This window comes from Marmota marmota, unplaced genomic scaffold (assembly GCF_001458135.2).
Source record: "Marmota marmota marmota unplaced genomic scaffold, marMar, whole genome shotgun sequence".
Taxonomy (NCBI): Eukaryota; Metazoa; Chordata; class Mammalia; order Rodentia; family Sciuridae; genus Marmota; species Marmota marmota.
This window is the reverse complement of record NW_025999998.1, coordinates 6,826,436-6,847,856: the sequence shown is the minus strand read 5'-3', so window position 1 is coordinate 6,847,856 and position 21,421 is coordinate 6,826,436. Positions and strand designations below refer to the sequence as shown.

The 21,421-nt window shown below is 37.8% G+C and overlaps 1 protein-coding gene across 8 annotated transcripts in view; it reads right to left on the bottom strand.

Annotated features, from left to right (window-relative positions):
• Glis3 (GLIS family zinc finger 3) overlaps positions 1–21,421 on the bottom strand; it is a 432,619-nt gene that overhangs the window by 380,224 nt on the left and 30,974 nt on the right. The window lies entirely within an intron of this gene.

The window sequence follows — 21,421 nt, the reverse complement described above, 5'->3', positions numbered from 1 at the left end:
ACAAATAACCCAATCAACAAATGGGCCAAAGACCTGAACAGACACTTCTCAGAGGAGGACATACAATCAATCAACAAGTACATGAAAAAATGCTCACCATCTCTAGCAGTCAGAGAAATGCAAATCAAAACCACCCTAAGATACCATCTCACTCCAGTAAGATTGGCAGCCATTATGAAGTCAAACAACAACAAGTGCTGGAGAGGATGTGGGGAAAAGGGTACTCTTGTACATTGCTGGTGGGACTGCAAACTGGTGCGGCCAATCTGGAAAGCAGTATGGAGATTCCTGGGAAAGCTGGGAATGGAACCACCATTTGACCCAGCTATTGCCCTTCTTGGACTTTTCCCTGAAGACCTTAAAAGAGCGTACTACAGGGATACTGCTACATCGATGTTCATAGCAGCACAATTCACAATTGCTAGACTGTGGAACCAACCCAGATGCCCTTCAATAGATGAATGGATAAAAAAAATGTGGCATTTATACACCATGGAGTATTACGCAGCACTAAAAAATGACAAAATCATAGAATTTGCAGGGAAATGGATGGCACTAGAGCAGATTATGCTTAGTGAAGCTAGCCAATCCCTAAAAAACAAATACCAAATGTCTTCTTTGATATAATGAGAGCAACTAAGAACAGAGCAGGGAGGAAGAGCAGGAAGAAAAGATTAACATTAAACAGATACATGAGGTGGGATGGAAAGGGAGAGAAAAGGGAAATTGCATGGTAATGGAGGGAGACCCTCATTGTTATACAAAATTACATATAAGAGGTTGTGAGGGGAATGGGAAAATAAACAAGGTAGCAGAATACAACAGTAAAGCACATTTACAAGTGCCCTGAAGTGTGAATATTCTCTGGTTCCCTTGGTTATTTCACATTTATTAAGATGTGAAAAAGATACATAAAATATTTCCAGTTTTATTAATATTTGATTTTCTAAAAACTTGGATGAAAAAATTTTTATTACAATCTTATTTCTTATTTTAAAAAATAAGGATGAAAGAAGCCCCTAACAACCCATGAAGCTTTTTCAGTTATTTCATAACATACATGAAAGCTAAGTAGAAGTTTATACTTGAGTACACATCATATCAAATGTCACATCTCCTGAAAATTGGTTCACAAGAATAATTTCTGTAAACTTACTTACTTCTTAATATTATTCTCCCTAACTTGAGATAACACTGACATTTACACTGAAGGTGGAGCTTTGAAATTTATTCTGAATATTGCCCAATCCTGGTAACACCAGGAAGAAAGTAAATCTCTTTACTAAAGCAATTCTGCAAGAGAAGGAAGAACAGGCAAACAGCAATACAATAGTACCTCAACATTCCTTGGAAAGGATTTGGAAGAAAAGTGAAATGGTGCAGGGCAGGTCAAGGCAGCCCTTAAGTTCAAGCTCAGAAACAGTTCCTCTGATCCAAACATTTTTTATTTACGATTTTTAATTTAAAAAAAAAAAAAGAAAACCAGTAAGTATCATTAGTCTCAAAGGCAAGATAAATTTCCACTAACCAGAAAAGAAATAGAAATTCTAAAAAATGGGACCAAGGGCAAAAAAAAAAAAAAAATGCAAGACTCCCAAGCCAGAAGCAGGCAGAAGACTCAGAAAAATTGGACTCCTGAGAGGAACAAGAATCCAAATTCTCCAAACTGACACAGGGATGCATTTGTCCTTCTACTTAAGCCAACGAGGGAGAAAGGGGCTTCCTCCTTCCTCTACAAATATCCAAATGTTCACACTGAAAAAGAAGCTATACAAAATAACGAAGGACATAGCATGTTGGTCTCCAGATTTATCAGCAGCTAGGACCCAAGAAAAGAAGGAAAGAAGTTTTAGGAGAGGAATTGAGTCAGGTTCCCTGATTGTTCCATAAATCTGTGATAGTCCCCAAATCATTCAAGAGCAAGGAAACATTAAACACCAGCGTAATACCTACTTATCAACTGGACCAGGAGAACTAGATGGAAGCAACTGTAAAACCACTAAAAACCACAAAAGGAGAGAGAATGAGAGAAAGAAACAATAAAAAAAAAAAACATAAAAATCCCTTACATTCAAACTGAGCCCACAAACTAAATTCCAAAACACATAAAAGAATCTAATTCTAAGAAAGTCAAATCAACCATCAAGTTATGAATTCAGCCCAAATGAAATTAATTTCATAGACCAGCCAGACAAAAACTTTAAAGATGTTCAGGATGATTAATGACATGAATAAAGAAGTATCCATTATAAATAAACATAAATTTATGAAAATAAAATGGTAGAATAAGAATAAAAACAATTAAAATCTTGGAAAGTAAAAGTACAGTAAACTGAACTATAAAAATCCAACATATGGGTTAAAATCTATACTTGACACATTCAAAAAGAAGACTAAATTGAAAAATAATGCTTAGGAGGTGTTATCTTGCTTCACCTAGAAGAAGCACAGTGGGGAAAATACTCTTTTTTGAAATTAAGATTCAATTAAGAGATTTGGGAATAGATTAACAGGTTCTAACATGTATGAAATAATGATTTCAGGAAAAAAAATTGGAGGGAATTACAATGATGAAATATCTGGCCAAATCTCTCAGAACTGAGAAAGAAATAAGTTCTTAGTTTGGAAGCATAAATAGGATAAAGACATACCCACACCCAAATAACACTGTGGTAAAACAAACAAAAAAAAATTCAGAATAAAGCAAAACTCTCAGAAGGATTACAATTAGTTGGTTAGCAAACTTCTTAAAAGCAAAAAGCAAACCCAACAATAATAAAATTGTCAATGTTCTGAGGAAAATAGCTATCAATCAAAAAATTTTATGCTCAATTAAAGTAGAAGAACTGAAGAATGGTGGTGTATTTGTGAGTTTAAAAAGAAGGACTAAAGCCAAATCATGAAGCCAAAATAAGAACATTTTCAGACTCAAAGATCAAGAGTTTTACCACTCACAGATCCTCACAGGAAAGTATTATTAAAGAATATACTTCAAGAGAGCCTAATGGAAGACTGGAACAACACTGGTCAAGGACCTGTGTTGTCACCATGTTCCTATTAAAGCCCTTCCCTCTGTTCCAGGATAGGCAATTTGCAGAAATAATACCTATCCCAAGTTACCAGAAATCAAGACAAATAATTTCCTTATGCCTTTAGTGTTTTTATAAGAAATAGTTGTATAAATTTATTTAATACACTGTTTCACAACTCAAAACATTTTTTTAAAATGAAACAAAGAAACCTACCTTCAGCACTATGCTTCTTAGGTTCCTGTCTTCACACTGCCATTTATTTACTGTATGACTTTGAGCAACATGATAACTGCTCTGAACTTCAACGTTTTACTTAAAACATAAATAATAACCCCTAGTAGTTTGGGGGTTATGAAACAAGAAACTTTCATTATACAGGCATTTACAAAAGGCAGACTACTACAAAAGTTATTACTATTATCATTAAGATGGTCCTAGAAGTACCCATATTAAAGATGAAGACTTTGGAAGAACTTTAAAAGGCATCTAAAATTAGGAAACTACACATGTTATTCCTATTCTTTTGTGTTTTCCTCCATTTACTAAGTCATATCTAAACATTCAGCACTAAAGCCAGACACTGTGGTAACTTCTGGAAATCTAGTGATGCAAGAGGCTGAAGGTGGAGGATCCTAAGTTCTAGGCTAGCCTCAATAACTTAGTAATGCCCTCAGCAAATTAGCAAGACCCCATCTCCAAATAAAAAATTAAAAGGACTAGAGAAACATACAGCTCAGAGATGAAATGCCCTTGGGTTCACTCCCAGCACCAAAATAAATAAATAAACAAAAAAGAAAAAAACATTAAGCACTAACATAAGAATAAGTGATAGATTACAATGACCCAGAAAACTTTATCCATCCTGAAGAGGAGACTGTTAATACTATAATAATGGAGTGGAATCAGTGTGGGGGCAAGATATTTTTATGTTTGGGCCAGAATCTTTTCTTCTCTAGAATACTGTCAACTACCGCACCCCCATGACCACCACTACCATGAATGACAGTAATGCCTGTATTAATAAGGAGGATGAACTCCATTGGCTGACTGCATTTTGGTCAATAATATAAACATATAGGTGGCATCTTTTTTGAAGGTGTCTATCTTCAACCCTGACAGGTGAGGTGATTTGCTGAGCTCTTGGTTAACCATTGCTTATCTTGTGATAGTCTTCTTTCAAAAACCCAAAAATTACAGCCAGCCATTGACACTACGAAACCCTCAACCCAGGCACTAGCCAGACCCACTCCAAAAAGTATGTACTTTGTACCAAAGCCAATTTCTTCCTGGGTCTTTTTAGGTATTATTCAAGGATTGCCAATCCCGAGGGGTCCAGAATTTCCTTCAACGGGTCCAGCTTTGGCAAGGGAACATTTCCTTCAAGGTCAATGAAATCTGCAGGGTTCATGAGATGCTCCAAGGGACATTTCTAAAGATTCTTGCTCCAAGGCATGGTACACTGTTGTGGTCCAGCTGCACAAATCTTCATCCCCCAACTTCCTGCTGAAAGACCTTTGGCCAAGGAGACTCATTAGAACCTGTAAGGTCACTGGTATTATTACTTCATGGCCTCCTCCCTGAGGGAAGTTCTTCTATGAGATGCCTCAGCCTTTGTTTTCTTTTCTGATTCTCACTACACTTAACTACTTGCTGCAAACCACTAGCCCAGTGATCAGTTAGGATGTTAATTGCTGTGGGTCTAACACAACACCCCCACTCCCTAGTCATTAGTGGTGAGAAGCTAAGCAGAAGGTAATTTTAGATCTGAGAAGATGCTTGGTCAACCTTTTCTCCCTACCTCATCAGTCTTTCAGAAACAGGAAACCTGGTCTATAAGGCCAGGGAGAGGCAGGAGGGCACCGTGGAATGAATGTGGTTCAATAAATTCAGTAGTTTGTTTGCAACATATTAGCTATGTCACCTGCAACAAGACTTCTAAACGCTTCTGGGTCCTCATTTGTAAAGCTGAAGTATAACTAGAGGTATCTCAGTACACCCTTGGGGATTAAATGAGCACATGTCCAACACAGCAACTGGTTCAAAGAGAGAGGTCAATTAGTATTTGCTATGTGACTTAATTATCTGTCTACTGGTAATATGGAAAGCTTAAGTGACCTGTTCAAGGTCACTCCCCTATTTCAAAAGAGGTTTATCTGACTTTAGACCTCATAGTCCCAGTTCTTCACTCTCTCACCAAGACTGGAGAGTTTAAAAAGACACTAGTGCACAGCTCCATGACCTCAGTCCTACCTGCCTCCATTAGGCAAGGAAAGGTGCACCCATCAGACTTAAGAAGAATGTGAAGGGGAGGTCACTGAATAGGGAAATCTGGGAAGCATCTCTAAAATATGTGTACAGGGAGAGGGCTCAGGTGTGTGCCACTGCTCAGGACTCAAAATGGAACTTTTATAAGTTTCAGGTTTCTAATAACTTAGTCATCCAGCGATGCTGGAACTAAGCTCGGAATGTTTCTTATAGTGATTCAGTCCTTTTGGTAAGTGCCAAACAGAGCAGAAGAATTCATTCACCCCCCAGTTACTCTTGCTGGCTCTATACTAGCACCCTTCCCAATGGCCAAGTCCTCCTTTCTGTACTTCCTGGAACCAAGGTCCTCTGTGAGTGTGAATATGAGTGTGTGAGAATGTAAAAATGTACTCCATCGAGGGCGCTGAAGTATTCCCAAAGCTAGCAAAATCTTTCATCTTGGATGGAAACCAAGATCATTATCATTTAATCACTTTGCTGTACTTAAACATCAATAATAACGGGGCCGTGCGTTGGTGAAAACTGATTAAAGAGAACCAAAAGAAAGGAACAGAGGACTGAGTCAAGCTCTCTCTGCAGAACGCTTCCCGGCATACTGATGAACTTCTTTTTCAGATGCTGCCAATTGACAGAAACAACAATCACCCCTAAAGAGCAAAATAACTATGTAAAAGAGATTTTGAGTATGGCTCAAGCTGCTTACTGATTAACGCTTTTGCACACAACACTCTGCACAAACCTGCGTAGTCATTGTTCCTAGTAAAACAAGCCTTTGTTGACAACTGGAGACAAATGATCCTTGCTGACCAAGTTCACTGTTCTCACACAGCTTAATAGTTGGAGCACTGCTCCCTACCCACAGCCAGGAAAACTTGACGTGGTTGTCAAAAAAAAAAAAAAAAGAATGAAAAGGAAAGGGAAAAAAGCAAGTAAGAAAAAAGAAAAACTAGAGAAGAGGGGAAATCTTTTGTTTTGAAGGTGAGAAGGAGACTGATGACCTCATGCACTAAATATGTGTGTGGTTTATATCAGTTTGTCTCCTTCACTTATTAAAGTTGTAAGTTTTAAAATGGTTTCTGTTGCAAACCATTTATAATATTAAGAATTCCCATTTTTTTAAAGTATTTTCCTTCCCACAAGGGTTAGGATGTGACAGATTGAATATTTGTTTTCATGTTTAAACAGTTTTTTGTTACAGTATTTGCAAATATTAGCTGTAACAGTGAACTATAGAAGCAAACCTCATTTTAAGAAAACCTGGGTGGAAAAACATCTGAAACGTCAAGCAGAACAGTCTAATTTTCACCACATGACCAAAAGAAAACTTCACTTCAAGGTGACTGTCGATAACAAGTTTCCCTCAACATTTCATTTACTCACAGTATTGAGCCCCCACAATGTGAAAGGCATCTTAAGGTCCTGTCTTATCTAAAACAATATTCCATTTATTAAAATCTCACTTATTTCCTAAGTATATCAGCCCCAAATCTATTACTTAAGATAATTCGAACCAGAAAAAAACAAACCCTTCCAGGAAGAGCTATCTAAAGCTTCAGATTGGCAGAAGGTTTTCTTTCTTTTTTTCTACAGAAATTCATTAAAAATGTATTTTTGTAAGTCTAGGATTCCCTTGAAGATGACTCAATATCACCTCAGGTGAGAATCATTTCCAGCAGCCCTAAGTTTAAGGGAATCCTTCGATTGGTGTAGTGGCAGTAAACCCAGGTGGCTACATCCATTCTTCCTCCACAATGTGAAAAATAAGTTTTAGAAAGTAATCTTAAGGATAAAAAGTCACCCAGATGTTCATTTCCTTCACTCATCCTATCTCAAACATAATTTCAAGGAAATAATCCAAAACAAGGAGAAAGGTGTGATTATGCAAAGATTTTCATAGCAGGTTATTCGGAACAGCAAAAATATCTTTGAAATAACCTGATATTCAACACAAGGTATGGTGAAGCACAGTCTCCAGGTGGAATATTATGGAATCATAAAAATTTTGAGTATAGAAAGAATGAATAGCCATTCATAGCAACTTTACAGCAGCCAGAATAAAATCAGACATATTTTATTCAAGGAGCTGAAATATAAACATACTTCAATGGTAGAGCTCTTGCCCAGAATGCAGGAGGCCCCAGGTTCAATCCCTAGCATAGCAAAAAGAAAAAATAATAATAATTGAATCTATAATAGGACTACAAATATTTTTAAATATGAAAATGAAAGCAAAAGTAGTAGTTAGAAGTGAAAGAAGAAATCTCTACTTTAGGCTTAGTCTAATGAGCCCTGAGGCATGGGCTGAAAACCTACAAGTATTTTTTGATGATTCATGATTAATTATTACTTTTTAAACCATAAACCCAGTTATTTTAGTGTGACACTTTCACAAGGATAAATTCCGTTATTTTAGTGTAGTATTTTCATTATCAAATTCTATCATCTTTTTTATCCCCAGTTTCATAAATATAATTTTTTAAGTATAGTTTATTAAACTGTTGAGTCTTCGGACCCACTTAACCCTCTCATTAATCAGGCCTCCTCCCCATCTCTCTCTTTTTTTTTTTTCCCACAATGTTTTTTCCACAGTTCCACTTGAGGTTAGCTTTAAATTGAGAGTATAACTACTGACAGGTTCATTTTGCTCTTCCTGTTTTTTGAAACACTGGAAACACATTTTGTCTTTTCCAGTCCTCTGCTATTCAGTACTTGATCCAGTTTGGTGTGGTTTTAAATAGCCTCCCCTTCCTTGGTTAATTCACTAGCCCAGCAGCTTCACATGGACAGGCTGAGTCTCCTGCATGTTCCCTTTATTCTATCTTTGACCAGGGATTGCCCGGAATTCCTTCCTCAGAATTTCTACCTAAGAATGTCCTAGAACAAAAATCTTTCCCAGGAATTTCCTGTCGCCACCCTGTCTTGTTTCTGTACCAGCAAGTACAATGTCAGGGGTATGCCTTTAAGACCCCTCCCTGGGCAAGGAACTGGGATTTCCCATGCCTGTTTCACATGGATTTTATTTCCCCAAAGTGTTACCTAAGAGACAGAAACAATGTCACTAAAGGGAAGACCAAAAGGTAGGAAGGTGATCTCTAAATACACACTCAATATTTAATCCTCCCTTACCCCTTAGCTCTGCCCAGAACAGATAAGACAGGAGGAGAGAGAACTGTTACTTTGATAGGAAGACAAATATAACTGTGAATATAACTCTTTTGGGTTTGAGAATGAGAGCTTCCCCACATGAGAGGAGATATTAATCATCCCCCACATTCTAACTTCCTTCCTGATCTACCTAGAGCTACCAGTTTATAATAATAATTTTTTTTTAAAGTGCCAAACATTTCTCCACCTTGCTGTGCTAAACCACTGTAGCCGCCTGAACTCACAAAGGCCACTAGGAAGTGACCAAAGAAACCTTAACCCTTTCTGAGAAATGAAATAAAATTTCCACCAATTTTCTCAGTTCTTAATAGCAAGAAAATGAACAATTTTCTGAACAAGCTTTCCCCCTCTGTGTCATTCCTCATGAGTCAGACACACCTATCCACCATGGTATATGTCCACTTGACATCTTTCTTCCAGAGCTGGCTTTCTCTAATTAAATCCTGAAGCACTGATGTCCCAAATCTTCTGTGAGTCAGGCTTTCCCTCGGGGTAAGAGTTCTGAAATGACCAGTGGAGAAATGGACGCTCACTTCTGTAACTACTGCAGCTGTCACAGCTGCTGGTGTGCATCTTCCCCACCAGGAAGCCAGTTCAAGACAAATGACAATCGGTGGTTTTCTCTAGCCATGGCAGATCACAGCCAATGTCTCTTGCCCTGAGGTTGGGGAAGATGAAGTTCTCATACCTCTGTAATCCATATTCCCAGCAGCAGACCTAGGTTATAGGTTGCAGACTCTGTGCCATTCCTAAAGACTGGGGAGCAAGCTCTAGTACTTCATCACTCTGAAAAGACATAGTCACAACATCCCAACAAGCCAGCCACTGAGATCTTGGTATCAAGGTTGAGCCACCATGCTACCACCAGCTTTCCTTAAGCCCATTGTAACAGAAGGCCTGGACTAGAAGACTGGAGGAATCTGAACAATTGTTAACATCCTATGCCTTCCTCCCTTTTACAGAAGCATTACTAAAAAAGTTATCTAAAAATTTTTTGTCATTTTTCCATTACCTCCATCCCACACCTTATTAGATTATATCTAGGACATTAAAGAGGTTTCCATTTGAATACACCAACAGCTTTATCTAAACACTTATCATCAATAAGTCCCTTCTGCCCTGGTGACTGGATTTCAGAAGCATTGACAAATGGTGCGTGCATTCCTAATTCTGAATCATTAGACCTTTACCAGAATAAAGGGTAACAGCCCTTATCTCACTCATCTGCATTATTTTATTCACAATTAATTTATTTTTTTTTCTAACTTTAGGTTTTTTTCATGCTGAATTATTTCTGAAACCATTTAATTTTATATATTTTCTTTTCTTTTTTTAATACTGGGGATTGAACCTAGGGACACTTTACCTCTGAGAATGTCCCCAGCCCTTTTTTTATTTTTTAGTTTGAGACAGGGTCTTGCTGAGTTGCTGAGGCTGGCTGTGAGCTTGCAATCCTCCTGTCTCAGCCTCCTAAGTCACTAGAATTACAGGAGTGTGCCTGTAATTGCTGCAATTTCATATATTTTCAATTGCATTTAGTCAATAGATAAAACCATAATATGTAAGTAATGGACACATATTTAATCTTTCTTGCAATCAACTCACCATCTAAAGCATAACATCAACCCTCTTCCTAAAGTTTCCCCTTAAAAAACCCCCAGTAATAACTACAAGTAATAAGATGGCATTAATATCACAATAATAATAGGTATCTTTGTATTCATTTTGTAGTCCACATGAATTAGTATTAAAATCAGAAGAAAGCAAAAGAAGTTAGAAAATTTTAAAAAGCAAATTGGAATCCTAAAGGGAATAAGACAATCATCTAAGTAATATGGCCATAGTCATCCAATTTCAGTAAAATAATAATCAAATAAAAACAATGACACAAGAAGGAAAAAGAGAACTTTGGCTACTCTGAAGAAAAGAGTATGCACATATGCATCCATGAGTGTCTGCATACCATTTTAACTAAATTTCTCCTGAAATTAATCTTTACTGGTTATTGTTCTTTCCTCCCAAACTATTGATTTCAAATTAAGTTCTGTCCCCCGAAACAAGGCCCCTGTCTCCCCACCCCTGGCAAACAATGCCCCTTTTATAAGCATGTCCATCTCAGAGTTTCCTTGCATGTTTTTACACCCTGAAATCTGAAGATGCATTAAGTTCCAGGTGAGATGAAGTGTAGTGGGGTAAATAGGAAAGCCCGTGCTTTCACAAGTATTCCTAACAAACAAGGAAAATCATCTCAAAGCCCAAGGAAAAAGATGGTATTTCCCAAAGCAATTCACTTTTAGCTCAAGTCTTGTTTTAGTTTTCAGATCAAAGGAATGTCACATCTTGTCCATCATATAGCTACAATTATTTTAATACAAAAATAATATCGCCATTTTTTTCCTAAGTCATGAAGTAAAACTTTTCCATATTCATCTGTAACTTTGGGTCCCTCAGCAAAGAAAGCAGCTCATGGAATACTCTGGAGCATGAGCAGTAGGAAAGCCGTGCTGTTATGGACTCTTCCTCACCCATCCTGGACCCTGGGACAGAGTTTCCAACCTGGTCAGTTTCAGGAACATACTGTCTTTTAAGGTTTCCCATGGTAATACAGGTCTGTTTTTCACCTTCTAATTCTAGGGCATCTCTAGGAAGTGGGAGAAATATGTGCCAACCAATCTATAGAAAAGCTGCTCAGGCTTGGCTATCAACCAGGAAATCCTATACTTGTTGCTCAACCAGGCTATTTCTGAGGAACAATTCCCTTTATTCAGAACTCTATAGGAATCCATCTGTTCCCCCGACGGTGAAATCAAACACACAGTGGCATATCAAAGGCCCAGGCTCCACAAAACACCAATTCCAACCGGTTTAGGGGCATGATTAGTTCATATCAGGGAGACTGTCTGGTGGAGGTTGTCTAACAACAGATTCCACTACTAACTGGGTTCTAAGACTCAGAAATGACTTGCTCCCTGTCCTAGCCATGGGACACATACTTATTCATTATGGTGGCTATCAGCCATGTGTGGCTACTGGGCACTTGAAATATGACTGGTCTGAATAGAAATGTGCTGCATAGACTATACATTAGATTAAGAAGATTTTGCACAAAAAAAAATGTAAAATATCTAATTATCAGCTTTTTATATTAATTACATATTGAAATAATACTTTAAGTATACTATTATATAAAATGTATAAAAATTAATTTCACTTTATTTTTTTGATGTAGCTCTCAAATTTTTTAAATTACATACATGGTTCATATGTTTGGCTTATATTATATTTCTACTGAACACCACTACTGCCTTGAATAAAGAAAAGCCAGGAGACTGAACCTTCATCAATTTTTTAAAAATTTTTATTTATTCTTTTTAGTTATACATGACAGTAGAGTCTATTTTGACATATTTAGTAGCAAACCAATTTACAAATCAGGGAGAGCTTAGCAAACTGATATGAGAGTCAGATCTTGTTTAACCTGTGGCAGAGAACAAGAAAGAGAAAGAGAAAGTGGCCAGAAAGGAACAGTTAAAAGAAACTCAGGTAAAAGGACCTTTCTCTGCAGCCAGGTTATCCAGGAGATAGAACCTCAGCACTTTGGCTTTCAAATTACACCTGTGAGAATGTCTGTGACAGGGTAACCTGACCAGATGGCTCCTTGTTTTATCTGCCCAAACTATGGTATGTGTGTGCACTTGTATGTGTGTGTGTTTTATTTACACACTATGCTTTACACATGTTTATGTTTACACACATTTACATACACACACATTTACACATACAGAGCTAACAGAGATACACACATTTAGTACTTCATAGTTACTTTGAAAGTTGTGGATGGGAAATGACTCCATGCTTTTTCTCTTTTTTTCCACTTAGTAGATTCAGAATAAAGAATGTATGAAAAGAGTTATATCACTTTGGGATAATTCAGACTACACATTAGAAGCAAGACCTAATTATTATTTATAAATGGGTAAAAGGCTATTATCAAGGGCCAGAACATCAGAGCAGATCTGTAAGGGAAACAATAAATGCCTTCCTGGTGGTTTTCTTAATACAAGGTGACTTCTCATTTGCTGGAATGAATAAGATGCGGTCCACGTGGATGGTAGGAAACCAAATGCCTTGAGTTTCCAACTACCACAATTATTTTACATTAGGAAGTAAATAAAAATCTTTTAACCCATTTAGTATGATAGGCTTCCTTCACCAAGTATAACTTGGGAATCTGAATAGAGGATCTTTCTCTTCCACTTTTCCTATTTTGAGGAAATGGACTTCTTTCCCTTACTCAAAACTTCTGGCAAATTTTATACACACACACACACACACACACACACACACACCTTACACACACACACATACACTCACCCAGAACCCTTCTTCTTGAATCCCGCCCATTTTTCCGACCCCCAAAACATTCTAAGCCTGTCATAAATCTTCCTGGACCACCTTAAATACCATACTCTGGACTTCTTTAGTCGTGCAGGCTGCTGTCCATTCAACTGTAGCTGAATCTCTCTTACCAACTCACCAGAATAGCTGCTGTCCACCATTCCCTGTGTGAAAGACACTAACAGTTGCCCATGGCACAGTGAATGCTCTTGGCTGGAACGCTGCTTTCTAATATGCAAATTTATTTCAGCTCCCACCAATGAAGTTGGATATTTACCAAGAGTGACTGTGTTTGCTCCCAAACCCGTTTATGACAGACATGGTTATGACAGTGGTATGCTGTTAGTATTTACACAATTTAACTAAATATTACATTAAAAGGGTAGAAAAAGAAGGCAAGCTGTTTATCTACATAACCTACATTTTAAAAAGTTTGTTTGTTTGTTTTTTTAAAGGTGAACAGCTTTAAAAACACTGCTGCTAAATTAGATGTGGGTTAGATATCTATAAAAGATCTTTGGGGGAAATTTTAGAATCTAAAGTGTTTATGCACTCAAGATTGCTTCACAAATATTTTGAAGTTCTCATTCCATGTTAGAGAAATCAATACCTTTAAATTATACAAGAGTTATGCAAGAGAGATGATTGAAATGGACTCCAAAAAGAAGACCCTCAATCAAAGAAAAGTCATTGGTCCTACATCAAAAGACTGGTAAATAAATAAGCATTCAGATGTTTAAGTTGCTGAAACATGTTTAAGGTATGTATATTACCACCTGAATCAATTTTTTTTAAATCATTTATGTAACAACTGGTTAGTTTGGAGGGATTCTATTGCTTGGCCTCCTATCCTACCAAGATTTTTACCTCTCTCAGAGCACAGATCACTGGGCTCATAGCCCTTGGTATTCCACACAGGATCCAGTGTTTTACAAAAGGTGTAAGTCATATTTTGCTTAAGGAATCAGAAGACCCAAATTCTGTGCTAAATCACCACATGCCAGCTTTTGACCTTGAAAATTTCTCGGCTTCCACATGTACAGAGTAGGAACCATAATAACATCTGCCCGATTTACCTCACAGTGTATTAAGGAAACAAGCTGATAGAGGCATTTTAAAGTACAAGGAGCCACATATATGTAAGGATGGAGGCCACATGTAAGGTAGATGCTAAATACTATTTTCCTAGATGAATGAATAAAGAGATGAATTCAGGAAGGAAGAAAGACACAAATTAGCACCCCTTCAGGAGTCCAATGACACTGAGAAAGGTTGTTTTGAAAACTGATTTGATTCAACTCCTATGCATTATTGTTCTTTCCCAAAATGCCGGATACTGGCTGCCAAATGGTCTTAAAACACTGTTCATATCATTTCTTTCCTCACACACTCCAATAACTTACCTCTGCCAGCACAGTAAAGGGCATTGGAGGATGTCATAACATGGCTCCCTGCTAGTTCCACAACCTTGTCTCTCACTCCAGACCCTTCCTGAATACTTCCACGTCTGCAGCCTTGCCCCTGCTGATACTCTGGCCTGGAATGGACTCTTTCCAGAAGTCCACCTCTGAACTTAAAAGCTCAAAAGCTTCTACCTTCTGTATTCCTTCATGTCCTCCAGGCTCCCATCATATTTTATATTTTTATTATAACCCTAACTCTCTGCCTTATGGTATAATTAAGCCTACCTTGTTAAACGCCCCCAGGATGGAGACCATCCTTTTCATCTCTAAGACGCTGAGTATGCTGAAGTGTCCTGTGCTGAAGCAGGTAAGGCCCGAATGCAGAGTTCCAACTGACTATCAAAGTAGTTAAAGTTCACAGGTTTTGTTCACTTTCATATCTTCGGTTCCTTGCTCTGGCATTTATTTTTCCTTTTCCAGTTTGACTTAGCAAACTACATAAAGAATAATCAGGGAAAAGTAATTCTTGGCTGTGTTTCTGCCTCTCCTATCTGCTAGAAAAGGAAATAGCCATCGTGAGTAGGTCGCCTTTCATTTATGAGGCTAAGAAGTAATAAACCCTCTTAACATGGTTCTTCCATTTAAATGGTTAATAACGCTTTCACTGGTCATCATTTGAAGTGCTTCTGCACACAAATGCATGTGAAGTCAGTCACTGCCTAGAGAAAGAAACAGGTCACAGGTTCCCAAGAATACAGATAGGAAGTAGGCTTCTCAGGATCTTGTTTAAAATAAAATATTGTCACCACTCCACAGGAGATTTTGATAGCTACAATTTACATGCATTTTTTTCAAGTGCTACTTTTAGCTTCTTCAGGATTTTTAATGTCTCCAACTTAAATGTAAGATGTCAATAATCTCTGATTGAGCCATAGCCCAACACTGCAGAAATGCATTTTCCAAAGAAACTGGATTAAAGATCCTCACTGGCTGCTGCTGACAAGGCATCTACCTGCCATGAAGTGTACTAAGGTAAGTAAGAGCTGGTCTCATCCTCTACCTCCTATCATTTCCTAAAACAAGAAGCATGTTGCCTTCTATGGAACCTATATGGAGTTTTTAAACAGGCTCTTCAAGGTCTGTCCCTTGTAATGCCTATGAAACTGTAAATTGTTCTTCCAATGGGTTGAAGAACATTGTCCAATGTGATAGCCTCCATCATTTTCTCCAAGCTTTTTGACATCATTGACAAATGATGGCACCACTGGAGGAAAACAACAGCTTTACCCTACTCATGTATAGCTTGGTTTAGGCATAATACAGTACATTTGGGACAAGTAGTTGAATTCTTTAATCAATTTATTTAATTTGTCACCTAAACAGCAGAGTTTCTAAACCACTGCGAGTTTCAAAATCTATGGACCTCTTTAGTCAGTCCTCCATGAGTTCAATGCGTACTGAAAGGCTGGGAGAATGCCCTCCCTCGGCCATTAGCAAGTATCTCAAGCCTCCACCAAGTTTAAAGCTCAGAACTGCCTGGATTCCCTCAATCGCTGTTTCCCCTCAGCTGACACTATTATCAGTCAAAACCGACTGTTTCAAGGGGATATCCAAGATCCCTAAGGAAAGATGTTTTAAAACAAAGAAAATAAAAGATGAACTCAAAGAAATAATCTCATAGCATAAAGAAATAAAGGAATAAAGAGATATATGTTATATAATTGAAACTGTAAGTTTAATAATGATATAAACTATATTAAAATATATAATTATGGTAATATATAACTATAAGAATATGATAATATATATAAGAATCATATAGACATATAAACACCCTCACACACATACTGTCTCATCAAATCAAATGTGCATATATGTTCTGAGGGTTTAACAGACTCTCCCTGAAGTTCATTCATAGATCCCTAAGGATGTTAATAATTCCTGTACCAGAAGCATCCCTATTAAAATCAGAAGCAAGAATGATTACTACCATCATTAAAATTTAGCATTATTTGGGGAGATATCTATAACTCAACATGATATGAAATAAGACTTAAATATTAAAAGCAATAGAACTATCATTCCTGATAGACTATGACAGTATATTGAGAAAATCCAAGAGTATGAACTGTAACATTAAGTAAGAGAATTCAATGATGGAATGGATAACACTACACTAAATATGTTTAATATATAATTAATATATTTAATAATTTGAAGCTATTTAGAAACAAAACACTGAAACACCCCGTAGGACATTACTTTCATTCTTTTCTTTCCCTTTTATCCAAGCAACATTCCACATTCCTAAACACATGGTAATAATTTGACCTCTGTACTTTTCCAATCCTACTTCTAAACATAGTTCTTCAGACTTACTATCACAAAGCCTTATGTGTCACCCAGCAAACAATTTTCCTCTAGTAAACACCACTTGACCCTTGTGGGTTAGCCATCTCCTTCCTGCCCCTTGTCCCTGCATAGCCCCTTCCCAAAACATTAATTAGAACCACACCACTCAGACCCTATCTCTTTAAGAGCACAGATGAATAACACATCCAGTATTCTGCAAAACTCAGCAGTGAGACTACCAGGACCTTAGGCTTCATGAGATCTAAGGGTTTCCAATTACTCATTTTTAGAAGGAGCTAATCAACTGCAGAACCAGTGGTACCCAATTCTCTACTATTATAGTCAGTACCCTCTTACATGTGGAGAACTGAAAGCACCCCCTACTCATGAGAAACACCAGGAGTTTCCTCATCTAAATCAAACTCCTCATTACAGAGGAAAGAAAATGGTTGGAAGTCAGGGGTTGAGAGACTACAGTGGGAGGAGTTGAAGCTGACCCATATTCCCTTTTTATATAGCTAGCTGTTGTCAACTCACCAAATCCCCACCCCCAAACCCCTGTATCTTCATTCTCAAGACAGACTCAGACCAAAGTTAAATGGGGGCGCGTTCACTTTATGCTTGCAATGGTGTTATGCAAGAGTAACCCAAAGAACATAAGATAATGCTTAACCAAGGCAAAGGAAGCAGGGCTTGTTCAAATTCACTTCTACTCAGATGGGGGTGGGGTAGGCAGCACCTCCTGTCACTGAGACATGCAAACTAGAAAAGTGGATTTACTGGCTTTTGAGCCTTCTGGAATAAGATACCATACTTTAATTCCAAGAATGAAGTAAATCTCCTTCTATCTATGTAAACCAAAGTATAGAAAGGAGGACAGTGTGCTTGAAGAATTTCAAAGACCTTCAAAAGAACTATTAACTGATGAGTTATTTTCATCAGCAAGATTAGGCTTTATTTGCTTAAGTCCTAGATTTCCAAGAAATCAAGTAATTTAAGCAAGGGAGGTGGAAATAGGGAGAAGGGAAGAGAACTAGGTGTTTTTGTGGAATGGTAGTGACCTCAGGCCTTCTACCTGTTTCCACCCCTTAGCTGACCAGTTATCTGACGAAGTTCACTGAAGACTGATGCTGGACTTTAAGAGACTTCCCGAGTCCACCTTACATGTTGACATGTACATGTACAGCACCTGTTCTGTTCACTTCTTTTTCTGGGAGCATAAAACTCAAGTTCATTACCTGCTTGAAGCCTCTCTTTCTTGCCATGTCTTACTACTACCCAGATTGCCCTATCCAATAAATACAGCAGCCACTAGCACATGGGACTGCTGAGCAACAGAAATGTGTCTGGTCTATACTGAGATGTGCCTACTAAAACAATTAAAATTATATCTATGGCTCACATTTGTGACCATCATTATATGTCCACAGGTTAGAGCTGCTATGGAGATTTACAGATATTCCCATCGCACTGCTATGGAGACAATGGTACTAGAATCAGAGATGTTTAAACCCAAGCAGAAGGTCCAAACCAATCTTTCTAAATTTTATGGCATCCTGGAAAACTGACTGAGGAACTGAGTCCTGATTAGCTTATCTCAAGGTAAAATCCATCCATAGGGATCATCTGAGTCCTATCCGTGAATTTAACACAAAATGTTGCAAAGCTCTGATGCTACACTCAGGTCTAAGGTCAATGTCCCCAATTCACTGTAAACACCTCTACCGTACTTCAAGGATAGTTGAAAATGAGATGCGGTGCTTGATAATTCTATCACAATGGAAGCAAGGAGAGGTGATGCATGGATGGAGAATAGAGAAAGAAGGGAGAAAAGAAGAGATAAGGGGGTACATAAATAAGGAAAGAGAATGGGGGCAGCAAAAGCATGGCTGGAAACTGGAGATTAGGAAGAAAAAGAGGTTAGGAAGAAGAGCTCTGTGGTAGAAACCAAATAAATAAAATCACACTGCTCAGAGTAATTCTGAAGACTACAACTGAAAGGTCCAGTATCAAAAATAAAGTGACAACTGTTCCCAGAGAAAAAACTCAAAGAGGGTCACTCAGAGAAGAAAGGAACAAAAGTGAAAGTAACTGAGACCTCTGGGGCACTCTGAGCCCTTAGAACATCCCTGAGCAAATGATGAATCCACATTACGTAACTCACTCACTTCTCTGCCTTTCATCTTCGTCAATGGCCATAAACCTGCAATTTCACTAAGTGCAATTCCTATTTCAGAGAGTATTAAAGCACGTGACCCTGCCTCACAAACCCATGAAAATGGGTCCTTTTCAGTCTCTCATCTTGAATCTCAAAGAAGCATACTCTTGCTACAAACAGATATGGACCTCTTTTGAGTTTTTAAGGGCCAAACATAACTACATCACAATGAGCATTCACATAATATCATCTCCAAAGAGTGCTCTCCAATGGATGAAGGCAGTCCCTGGGTGACAAGAGCCATGTCCTGAAAGATCCCATGTGAGGTAGTTGTCTAGTGCTCTGAACACAGTCTCATGAAGAGGAAAATAAACAGAAATAAATAGGTAGAGAAAGACCCAGTCTAATCCCAAAAGTCTCTTGAACCATACATCTGAACTACATGACATACAGGTGCCCTGTTTTGGGAGCCAAGGTTCAGTGCTGCTGAACATGGGGAAAAAGAGGAAAAGGAGACAGAAAGCTCTCTGACTCTCCCCTAAGTGGGAGGTAACACTAGCCATTTGTGAGTAGGGTCTACTGGCAAAGTTGTACCATAAAATCCTCATTGGAGAGAAACTCCATCATGTAGATATCTGCTATTTTATTTTATTTTAATTTTTTTTTTTTTTTTTGCAAATTCACCACAGCCCTCAGAGGTACACTTGAAAAAGTACTGAGTGGTATGGATTTGGGAAAGATACAGGGTAGCAAAAGGTCAAGCTGGAGACGGCAGCATGATGGGTCCCTCTCCTCCCTTTTCTTCTTGCTAAAGACCTAACATGCTAAACTGGAGGTCTACAAATATTTCTCAGTTCACATCGCTCTGTTGTCTCCATAGTTTTTTCATGGCACATGACCCTACCTCATGAGAAATATCTAACAGTGGAGATCCAAAAACATAGAAAGTACTTATACCCTAACAACATAGTAGCCATTTGAAAAGAAAAATAAAATATAAATTGTTAAGAAAGGGATATTTTTATTTCATTCTTAAATAACCACAATTTTTAATGGGATATGTATATGTAGTTTCTCAAACTTTGGAAACAGACTGGACTCTGCCACCCTATTTCCAGCTCCACATGGATTTTTATGTGGTACTGGCTTTTTATCACAGCAAATCCCGAAAGTCCTGCTTTGCAAAAATATGACATGATTGAAAGGAATGTAGTGATCTAATACTGAAACTATGAAATACCTTAAGCCAGTAATTCACATGGTAGCTGACAGATGCTGATTATTTCTGTTTGCCTCAAAAAAAAAAATTAAAATATCCCTCAGCCTGCCTATGAATTCACTGTTACACTCCAGGGTGCCTCTGCGAACAGTTTGGGAAACTATAAGGCCAGACTCTCCCAAGTGTAATTAAGTAAGAGTACTTTTGCTATTTTACATCTGACAATAGAAAAAAATTTTTTAAAGAGCTATGTGGCCTGCACTGAAATGGTCCTGGCTTGACCACTGAAGTCACCTCAGACCTACCCTATTAAAAAATGTGTTCCACCTTCAGATCACAGAAGCCTTTGGGTAAGTGATAAACTACCTGATAGCTGACAGTAAACTCCAGGACAGGAAGGAAAGGGGTGTGTTGTTACTGGATTAGGTCACATTTTTTTTTAACTATTTCATCCTAGGTATAAAGTAGGACACTGTTTAGAACTAAATTATGGTTTATTTCATTTTCAGTAATTTGTATGTGAAGTAAGTGTTGACTCTATCTCGGATTATTAACTGAAAAAAAAAAGATACCATTTGCATGTTTTATTTATAATCACATAATTTTGTCTCTGGTATGCCTGAAAAATAAGATCTATGACAAGCAAAAAGAAGGAAGAAAGTTAGGCTTGTCAACTCATTCATTCATCCATCCATCCATCCATCCATCCATTCTTCAGAACTTCTTTTTAAGTTTCTATCACATTCCAAACACAGTATATGTCACAGGAGACATAGTAAGTAAGTCAGATACAACATGGCCTTTGTCCTCTTCTCAAAGGCAGCAATGATCTTCCTTTTCCCCATTCAACAGAAAAAAAAATTCTGGCTTCTTCTAATCTGACTTTGCAGCAACATCTGACCTAGCAGATCATTACTTCCTTCTTGAATTGCTTTGTTCACCTGGATTCCAAGACACCCTCTACCCTAGTCTTCTTCCCACCTCACTAGTTGCATCTTCTTAGTCTCTTCTTCTTCCTGATCTTCAATGTTGATTCCCCATGGCTCAGTTCTTGGCCAATTTCTCAACTTCACTCTGTTCTTGGGTGAGCCCCTGTAATCCCATGACATTAAATATCATCTCTATAAAACTGACTCCCACATTTCTATCTCTGGTTCCCATGTCACTCCAGCACCTCAGACTTGTACATCCAACTATGTACTCAACATTCCCACATAAAAGACTAACAGGTATCCCAAGTAAAATATATTTTAAGCAGAAACTTGATCTCTAACTCCAATCCCAAATTTCTCCATCTCAGGGATGGTACATATATTCATTATATGCTCAGGACAAACACATAGAAGACTTCCTTCTATTATTATTGTCCCAAAACCAATCCTTAGCAAGCCTTATTGGATTTGCTATCTCAAATCTAAACTTTCCACCA